We start from the raw sequence: 10,954 nt of genomic DNA on the forward strand, positions 1-10,954 counted from the left end.
ATGATTTTTCCTTTTTAATTTATATTATGGACTTACCTATAGAATCAATAAATATTATTTATAAATTAAAAAAATAAAAAGTATTTAAGCATCTATGATACTGGAATAACAACATAATGAGCACAGTAAAAAAAAATTAATTATAATTTGTTCGTAATAATAATTTTAGTATTAACAACAAAAATTCAAAAATTTATTTACACAATTCAGAATGAAATAAAATAAAAGTTGTAAAATATATATTCCATGCACGTACTATAAAAATAATTATTTAAATAAAAGTAGTATTATAATATACATTATATATTCTTGAAAATTATGCTCAATTATATTATATATATTTCTTGCACGACTTAACATAACATATTTTACCCTATATAGATAGTTCCCCTGCTTCCCGGTGACATAATTTTGTGTCGTCGAAAAGTTGGTAGAAACATAATAATATAATTGAGAAGAATTTTCAAGAATATATAATGTATATTATAAAAATAAATTTATTTAAATAATTATTTTTTTATATTACGTGCATGAAATATATATTTTACAACCTTTATTTTCTTTCATTCTGAATTGTATAGATCTATTTTGAAGTTTTGTTGTTAATACTAAAATTATTATTACTAATAAATTATTCTAATTAATTTTTATACAATGCTCATTATTTTGTTATTCCAGCATTATATATGCTTAAATACTTTTTATTTTTTTAATTTATAAATAATACTTATTTACTCTATAGGTAAGTCCATAATATAAATTAAAAAGGGAAAAATCATAATATTAAAAAGTTTATAAAAAAATAAAAAGAAGATAAATGTTTATAATTTAGAGGGTAAAACAGGTATTTGGCAATCCAAAATTTGAAAAATCTGGTTTAGTGACCTTCTGAATGCAATAGGCATAGTTCAGTGACTTTGTTGTTACAAACGAAAGTAAAGTGACTTTAGGAGATAATTTTGGATAGTTGAGTGACCATTTGAGTAATAGACTCTACTAAAAACTACACTTGTTATGTGATAGACTCGCGCCGACGTGTTGAAATGAAAGCTCTTTTTTGTTTCTCAATCATGAGTTTTATTTTCGGGTCCGATTAATTTGGTTATAGGAAATTTCACTTTGAAGGTAAAATATTTTTCATCAAAAACGATTTCATATCTAAAGTTTAAACTCAAAATTTCTAGTTAAAATGGTGGAATATTTATTATTCTATCACAACTTTCGAAGAAATAAATGCTCATCATTTTAGGGGTTAAGAATTTGATATATATACTACTCCCTCCGTTCACTTTTACTTGACACGTTTTGACCTTTTACGCCCCTTAAGAAATAATAAATGAAGTGCATAATTTATCATGATAACCATATTAATTGATGCATATTTTATTAAATTTGAGAAAATGATTTGAAATTAGTAATAAATACTATGGGTATAACAGGAAATCAAAAAGTTGTCTTTTCTTGATATGTGTAAGTGACAAATAAAAATGAAAATCTATTTTTAGTATACCTGCCAAGTAAAAGTGAACGGAGGGAGTAATTCTGTTTTTGTTATCATTGGAAATTGGAATGACCATCTAACAAGGGATAATTGTTGATTTCTCCGTTAATTGAAATTAAAATAAATTTAAATAGCAACAAGAAATAATTGGATAAACACGCTTGAACGTTATCTTTGTATACGGGTGAAACCGGGCCTATGGAACACCCCGGTTTCCGATAAGGTAAATCGAGCAAGAGACGTAATGACAGGGAACTGGAATCGAGGCAAGGGTCTCATCGAGCCAGGGCCTGGAGGCATGACGCCCACCCTCGAGAATATCGGGGTTGTGATTCGGCAACGGTCCAAATCCCAAAAGACTTCGGAGAACGTTGTCGGGCAACTGAGCATGATTAACAGAAGGTCGTGATATCTGTGACCTGCCGTATATCTCGGCGCGGATCTCGGCATGTACTGGTGGAAATCCCATGATTAGTTAAACTAAAGATTTTTACCTTTTATGAAATTGTACCTAGGGTAGGACTCCTCTACTATATAAAAGGGGTCTGATTATTCATTAACAAGATTGTAACACGCATATCAAGGCAATATACTATTATTTTTCTCTTTTATTCAAAGTTCTTGCATTTGTTGATCAGTTTTTCTTTATTATACGTCTGGGACCGAGGACGGATATTTCATTAAGGTTGTCGTCGAGTCCAGAATCACTCTCCCTTTTGAGTGGTTTGATAATTTATTACATCTTTTACTTGTTTAATTTAGCGATATTTACCGTTTGTATTGAATTAATCCACGTATCCTTAAAACCACATATAAATTTAGTAGTTATCTATTTTTTAGGGTATACAGTTTGGCACCCACCGTGAGGCTAAGGATAATAGTGGAAATTTGATACAAATTTCCATAACGCACCCTATTTTACACTTGTTCTTTCAAGTTTAAAATGTTGAACTCCCAATCTGCCCCTTTGAACGTGGATGCTGAGTCTGGCCACCATGGCGAGAAAAACAATGTGGTATCCGGTAACGAGGGAGTTCCACTACTAGAAAATGGGCCCATGGCAACAGTTTTTTTTGCGACGGTTAAAAAAACGTTGCCATAGAATGGATATTGGAACGGTTGCAACTGTTACAGTAGCATTGGAACGATATCAGCACGCTTTAGCTATTAAACCGTTCTTATTACAAAATAACCGTTGCCATAGGTTTTTTTTGCCTACCAGTTTTGTGAACCGTACCAATAAATTTGTTTACGGGAACGGATTTTAATAAAAGTTTCTACTGGAACGGGTTTTTTTCCCTCCTCATTTTTTCCCATGAATTTTTCTAAACCCGCCAAGACTATCCCTATCTATCTTATTTCTGATAAATTTTGTTAATTAATGTAAATTAAATAACAAAAACATTCCACTATCGACATCTCCAAGCCTATCTTCCAATAAACCCTTTCATCTCCCCATAGAACTCAAAGGCATCGACACCTCCAAAGCTCTCAATACCTTTCACCTTGAGAATTCCATCTATGGCTAACTCTAAATCCCCATATCCCCAAATCAAATCATTGGCCTAACCCAATATCCCCAAATCTAAGTGTCGATCATTTTTTGTTATTCGAAGAAGAGAAGGCATCAAAGAGAACAAAGGAAAAATCTAAAAGACACGATTAAAGGTGAGAAAACTACTTCAATCGCGAGAAAGTTTCGACCCAAAAGGCACTATGTGAGAAACTAACTTCAGGTGCAAGTTTTTCTTTTCTAATTTGGTTAATTTCTTCTTTAATACTTAGGATGTGAGCAATGTATTTGATTTCTTGCTTTGACTGTAATATTATTCAAGAAAAGAGGAAAAGGAAGCCCCCCCGGCCGGGGGGGGTAGAACTTTGTTGTATTACTTATTTTCTGGGGTTATTTTTGAAGGAGCAAAAATAGATTTTATGGTCTTATTAGTTTTGTGTATCAGTTTTATTTTTTACTAAATTAGGTGTTTATTTTAGTTTTTGTTTTGTAGGAAAATATTGGGGAGGAGGAGGTAGGGTTTGGTGGTCGTTGAAGAAATTATGAGAGATTTGGGATCCTTTTGTTCGGTTGTTGAGCTCGATCCTTCTCCAACATCCTCTTCTGGCTCAGCTGTGCTACATTTTGAGGTATAATATCAAATTTGTGATCCAACCCATGCTACAATTATTGATTATGTTTTCTTTATTCTGTATAAATTAATATCTGAAAGCATAGTCATTGCTGTTGATGACTAGTCCATACCCATTCCTTTGAGTTCAGTTAGCCGGTGTTATCAAATTGCCTTTTAAATTGCATAGTTGCAGAGTAGAGTTTACCATGGGAGTCACTTGATCAACATGAACATTTGCCATGGATTGTGGGTGAATGTGTTGTCTAATAAGCCACGTGACATGATATATCTATAACCCTAATCATATCTTTTGTTTCCTACTGAACTTGCGCATGTTTACATTATCCAATCAAGGCATGAGCTAGCAGTATCTCTAGGTTTGCTTATTATCTTTTCTCTTCAATGGTTGGCAGATGTACCTACACTAAAAGCTTTTAGCTAGGTCACCCTGTTAAAAGTGCAAGTAACAATGTTGAGAAATGAACTCAATCTAGATTAGAAATAGCAACATAATATTTTTAGGTAATTTCCTTTCCTTGAATTACTCATTCTGTTTGTTTTATCCACTTAGTGTTTTGTTTACCTAATACAAAGCTAGAAGAAGTCAATGACCCATTCCTGAGATTGGTTACACCTACCTTGATCAATTAAGCAAGTAACGTGCCCGGTCTATAGGTCAGTGGTTGCGTCCATTTGGTTACCTTCCTGTATACTTGAACCACAAAAGTACTCCAATCACAGTGTTGCGTGTTTTCAAAGGCATCTCTTGTTGGAAGGGATTGGAACAATGAGAATAAGCATACGCTCTTGGAGAAATCTACTGAAGTGTAGTCTTTCTGCAGCGTTCACGTGATGATATTTTAAGAAGAGTAGTACAACAAGCAAATGGTATCTGTGGGTTTGGAAAAATGGTGGTTGGTGATAGTTAAATGCATCATCTATTTGCACTTTTAGTTATTTAGGTGAACTCATTGACTCTAAGCTGGTTTGGTTGGGTAAAGATGTATTCTCTTGTATTTTATTGTGTTAGTAGTACCCAAAAAGTAAGTTAATACCTTCTTTTGTGGTTAAAGTTCATAGTTGACGACTTCTGTTTTAATTGCATTTAGATTTGTGATATTCAACTGAAGAGGTCTAGCTTTAATGTTCTTTGGATAATAGGTCCGGCTGGGAATAATTTAGCAAATATTTTCAATCAATTTCTAATATTACCAAGATATCGGTAACTTAATTTTGGTTATAATTGGATTTACTCAGCGGGTTGTGCATGTTACATAGGCTCGCGCAGTCACTGGATTAAATGAACTTTAGTAGACTTCAGTATGCTAGGAGATATTTGAAATGAGCATGCTTGCAAGGCTAAAGCTTTTCCTTTGTAACTTCTTATTTTGCTTGTTTATAGTATCAGTGTTTCATTTGTTATCTTTTTTGTATTCTTCTTTTTTGGTTGTATTGTACAATTTATTAGCTGGTTATCACCAGATAATTAGTTGACTGAAAACTGCTTTAGTTTTTCACTGTATCAAATGAATTCTTCACTATGATTTTCACTTTTGCAGTTTCTTGACCTTAATACACCAAAATTGCTGTTGTTTCCAGATCTTTCCAATCTTTAAATGAAGGAAGCACTGATGACATGTCTTAATTAGTGAGGTTGTGAGAATATTTGGGGGCGGAGATGAAGCTAGCTGCTCTGTTGACTTCTGCTGGTGTCAATACTGCAGTGTGCGTAGTGCTGTTCTCCTTGTATTCGGTTTTAAGGAAACAACCGAGGTTTGTAAATGTTTACTTTGGCGCGAAGATTGCTCAAGTACGAGCAAGACAACAGGATGCCTTTCGCTTTGATAGATTTGTTCCTTATCCAAGTTGGATCCTTAAGGCACGGGAGACTTCTGATGAAAAAATATGTGTTACTGGGGGATTGGATGCAGTAGTATTTGTGCGGATGATTGTTTTCAGGTGAAATTGGAATTTTCAGCACTTTATTAGTTGTTAGATTTTCTAGTGTTCAAGAAAAGTCAATTTAACTTCTGATACTAATTTTAATGAATTAGTCTAAATTAGCTTCTACCCAGTGAATCTATTTGATCGATTTGCTAGAGTTGTCAAGATTAGTTTCCTCAATTTGCTGCTGCCCAGATTTAAAAGCTGTTGTTGCTCAATCATTAACAGCTGAAACAGTGCGCTTTGTTTGTGTTGTTCCTGCTCGTGGAAAGCATTAGTTGCCCTAATTCACCTCCATAATCCCCACATGACTCCATTGATTGTGATGGAACTTCATACACGGATGTTCCAACACCCTCGTGAACTCTTTCGGTGGCCCATTATGGAATATGGAGTTGAAGACCGATTTGATTTTAAAATTAGTAGGATTAATGTTAGATATTTTTCTCTGCTTCTCTCTGTGGAACAGAAAAGTAAGTAAATATCTTAGGGAAAGGAGCTAAAGGGCTGTGAGCTTTTTGCACTCCACTAAACACTAGACATTAATAGGAGTAAGGGCGTTGTATTTTAGGATCATGGTGTATTGCAGTTTACTGATTTTGATAAAATTTTCTCTAGCCGGCCTTCGTTTATTGTCGTTCTGTCATCCTTATCTTGTGGGTAGAACTGTTGTTGGTGTGAATGGATCTCATTTCATTTTTTGTATTTTAGGTAATCACAATTGGAAAAGAAAGATACACAGTTGGTGAGGCATTGTTTCAACCATCTATATTGGGTAATGATACTCATGGAATAGTCGAGCAGCTTATTCATAGTATTTCGTCTGTGTCGTCTGAAAATCACCGCCAGCTGCTAGAGAACACAGTACTTTGTGGTGGCACTGCTACTATAACCGGTCAGTCTTCATCTCCTTGTTTATATGAATGTGACTAACGAATGTTCATATTTCTCCGTATTTCTGCGCTTCTGTTTTGTTAGTAGAACTTTTTAGTTTTCCTTGTTTTGTTGGTTTATCTCAAGTAGTTCAATTTGATTGGATGTATTTGAAATGCTGGTTGTATGACATTCAGTCCTTTCCTTGCTCGAATTAATGCGACCGGGAAGTGTAATATTCCCTTTTATTTTCCGTTATTGGTATTTTTTTGGGGGGCAAGCTTTCAATATTTATGTACTGGATACATTTGAGATTGAGTGCACTTAGAAGAGGTCAGATGGGCTGATGTTTAGCTAGTGGACTATAAGTAGCAGTCAGCAGCAATAATTGTTCTTTACAAAATATGGCTTCTCCTTAGGAGAATTACCTTGATCATTTCCTTCATAGAATTGGCTTGTGCTTCATATGCTTGATGGCTACAGCAACTGTTTGACAAGCAAAGAGTAAAACATAAGGTAATCTCAACGTCTCCTTTCTGCCTCTCCTAAATAGGATATTCCTGTAATATTCTCAATGGATGCCTGTGGTTGATCGAACTTGGGTTCTTTTGATGTCTGAGAGTGATATCGGAAACCACCTCATCCGCCGTGAACATCTCCTTTGCAGTTGATTGTTCTCCGTAAATTATTTTAATCCCTCCTGTGTTGGGAATTTCAACACCTGGTGTAGTGACGAGGGCACCGCCCTCATGTTTGTGAATCCAGTGCCTTCCGGACAAAGCATTGTATATCGTATTCCTTTGATCACGTAGAACTTTGTTTCCTAAATGGTTCTGGCAGTGTTCACCGGTAGGGTTATCTTCCCTTTAGTGGTCTCACATGCCATGTTGAACTCATTTAGAACTTGGACTACAGGCATAATATGGTCTTATATAGACCCAGCTGCTCTACGACCCTCGATCTGATAATATTGGCTTGAGCTACAGATCAATTAACACACGCTTAACACGAGATTTATTTATGAGTACAGAATATTACCAGTGCATCATTGTGTGTTGCACGATGCCTTCACTCCCGTCGTTGAAAGATACAGTTCCTTCTGGCATGTAATCTCGAGTTTGTTTTTCCCTTGTGATGGACACTTCGGTGCGCTTTAACATCGGCCCCTAGGGGACGTCGACCCACCGATGATCATGTTAATGACGTGCTGGGGTTCCTCCTGCTCGGTCAGCTTATTGGAGTCCCTATTTCGAAATGATTATTGGCTCAATCCCTCAGGAACTCTCGGAGGTGTCCGTTTGTTGAATAACCGGGCTACTTTCCCTCTCAGTTATCGGTAGTTCTTAAGTTCTATGGCCGTGAGTGTCATGATATTTACACATTAGGGTTGAGGTCCCCCTTTGGGCAGGATCCGATTGTAAAGGTCGAGGCCACTTGTGTCTTTGATGCGTCGGGATGCCAGATGACGATGGCAACATCATCGACATTGAAGTTGTACTCTGATAACCTCGGTGCTTTCCTAAGGCCCGACGCCTGTCAAAACCGTTTTTGCTCATGAAGTCCCCGGTTATTTTTACCTCGATCTCTTCTCCTTTCACCTCTCACAGTGTTTCACCCATTACCTCTTTGGTCTCCATTGTATGGTTGATACGACGTCTCTATTTGATCTTGGTTCACGATCAATGTCTCTTTTGGATCTATTACTAGCTTTGACAGGATAAACGAATCCGGAAGGGGCCCCAAGCTGATCATCTTGGAACCTAATTTTTGATTGCACCGGTTATGCACGTCGGCCCAACCACCGGATATTCTTATCAGATATGCGCTTCAACTGCTGTGAAGCCAATGAACTTCGAGTATTGAATCCTTGGTGAAGGCCTGAACGGCCCAATCGTCCGCGGACTTGGGCAGGTCCACTCGTTCCATTTGAAACCGGGATACGAATTCCCTAAGCATCTCATTATCTCTTTGCTTTACTTTGAAAAGGTCTGACTTCCTGGTTTCGACCTTGATAGCCCCAGCATGCGCTTTCACAAAGGCCTCTGCAAGCATAGCAAACGAGTCAATAGATTTGGGGTAAGTTGTTATACCATATCATAGCTCCTTTTGAAAAGGTCTCTTCGAACTTTTTCAGTAGGTTGGACTTGATCTCATCATCTTCCAAGTCGTTTCCCCTTGATGGCGCACATATTATAAAGGTCACATGTTTCATTTGGATAAGTTGTTCCGTTGTACTTAGGAATTTCGGCATGCGGACTTCTTTGGGATCGGCTTCGGAGTTGCGCTCGGAGGAAAGGTTTCTGAACAAACTTCTTGGAATCCAGGCCCTTCTAATATCTGGTCGTGGTGCTCCTGGGATTTGGTCGACCCTAGAATTGTATGTTTCTCTTTTTTGTCATTGGTTTCGATTTTCTTTTCTCCAATTCCACCCGCTTTGTCGGTTCCTCAAGCATCTTTATGATATCGAGGTTTTCCCGGGTTCGGCTTCACTCGCCTTTCTACAATTGGTTCATTTCTGCGAGCATTTCTCGGATTGGTTTCGGAGGTCTCGACTCTGCTGAGGTGCAACTCTGGTTTGCAACTGCGCTATCGCTGCTTATTGAGCATGCAACATTTCGAAGATCACTCGCAAGTTGATCCTATCACCTTCACCGTCCTGTGTATTTTGGGCTACCGATCGGACTCCCCCACAAATGCTGTTCTCAGGATCGCTTGGCAAGTTCGCATTGATTGCCACATGTGATTAGCATCGATCAGGTCTGCGGCCGAAACACTACTAGAAATTGCAGCTATGGCAACCCTTCTAAAAACTGTTGCAATAGATAGGCTAACCGTCCCTATAGGTATATTGGGACGGATTTGGACGCGTTCCGGATTCGGCGTTACAATAGGTCTATTAGAACGGTTACTTGCAACGGTTTGAAAACCCATCCTCATAGATAGGGATTATTGTAACGGTTTGGACTGCACCATTGTCCTATCTATAGGAACGGTTTTCTTTTCTGTTGGGACGGTTATAAACCGTTCTGATTATAATAATACAGTTGATTTTTTTAAGCCTATTGCAACGGTTTTTGGGATATATTGAACAATTATCAGTACCCTATTGCAACGGAATGTGTACATATTGAACGGTTATTAGGGTTGCTCTTATTATTTGCTAGGTCTATTAGAACGGTTATAGTCTCTATTGCAACAAATTATAATATTTATGGAAGCAAAATAAGAAATATTTCCTATTCCATGAAAATTGGTTTACACCATATACAACTAGCATTATCCATGTACAAAAAACAAAATATGGATACATTGTTTGGTCGACAATTCAAAAGTCAAAATAGATAGTTCGCATACAAAAAGTTCTAAACTAAAATATATCTTAAAAATAATAATAGAAAGTCTAACAACGATCAACAACACTCAAGTAAGGTCACTGCTTTCATCCGCAATTGCTGCACCTACAAAAGACAATAAAAATAATCAAACAAAACTTTTAGGATAATTGAGTCATAAAGTACTTAAAGCAGCTTCAAGCATAAATTCAGTAATAAGCAATGCAAGAAATTTTTTTTAAATTTGATAACTCGAAAATTTTCAAACTCTCTAAATTCTTAAATTTTTCGGCAGAGTTTCCTTTGTTATATAGACTATCGCAAAATTTTCAACCTGCTCAAAACATCATTTGTAAATACGACTATGCCATACAAATCCAATTTTTTTATTTCTACATGCAATATATTGGAAAAAAAATAGCGAGCTCCCTGTACAGAAGAGGCACCAGAGCCATGAACAATCTCATTGTGGTTCATGTAGTTTGAAAATATAACTGTCCATGAACTCTCAAACTATTCAGCAAACTCTCTAGGGTCAAAAATCACCTCAAAATCCGACCTTCTTGTCATATTTATGTCAAAGTCAATTTATTTTTATAGTAAAAGAAATTGCTGAAGAGAACAACTCGCTCTTGAAACCCTTTCATAGCTACAAAGAAATTAAAGCAACATCTACTTTTGACATGAACCAATTCTTGATTTCCAGTAAGAAAGCGAATGAAAGTGCTGAGCACACATTGGGTCGCAAAATACGAAGAAATTTCTGTAAAGTACATGACACTGAGTCAACTCGATGGTGTTATCCAGTGCACATGGTAGAAGAAATTTCAAGCATATAATTACTAGTAGATGTGAAAAATTTTAACACTTGGAGCTGGATTAGACCAGGAACATTTCCAAGTTATTACTCGATATCTCAACCACTCACTCAGCCAACCCTTTGGGAACTTATCAATGCTAACTCTATCAACAAGTCAATCAGCTCTTCCTGCTTTCATTTGGGACAATGTGCAGGGTAAAGCCTAAACCAGTTTGGTAAGAGGAGATAGTAAGATTAAAAAGGGATTTGTGTCCTGGAGCTTGGAAAAAATGTTACCAATAAAAGGGAGAAATGGTCCCTCTGATCAATAGCATACTCATCAGTATTTCAATACATTTTGTGTGTCATCACCATGCAG

The 10,954-nt window shown here is 36.5% G+C and overlaps 1 long non-coding RNA gene across 3 annotated transcripts in view; it reads left to right on the top strand.

The window, feature by feature from the left end:
• The first annotated feature begins 2,880 nt into the window (after positions 1-2,880).
• The window catches only part of LOC109216608, a 12,818-nt gene continuing 4,744 nt past the window's right edge, over positions 2,881-10,954 (top strand). The window contains exons 1-3 of one of the 3 annotated variants that reach the window (XR_002066513.1): positions 2,881-3,237; positions 3,494-3,643; positions 5,187-5,586. This is a non-coding gene — a long non-coding RNA (uncharacterized LOC109216608). The remainder of the gene's footprint in view (positions 3,238-3,493; positions 3,644-5,186; positions 5,587-10,954) is intronic. The other 2 variants (XR_002066511.1, XR_002066512.1) reach the window with 2 other exon arrangements.

The sequence above is a fragment of the Nicotiana attenuata genome, unplaced genomic scaffold (assembly GCF_001879085.1).
Source record: "Nicotiana attenuata strain UT unplaced genomic scaffold, NIATTr2, whole genome shotgun sequence".
Taxonomy (NCBI): Eukaryota; Viridiplantae; Streptophyta; class Magnoliopsida; order Solanales; family Solanaceae; genus Nicotiana; species Nicotiana attenuata.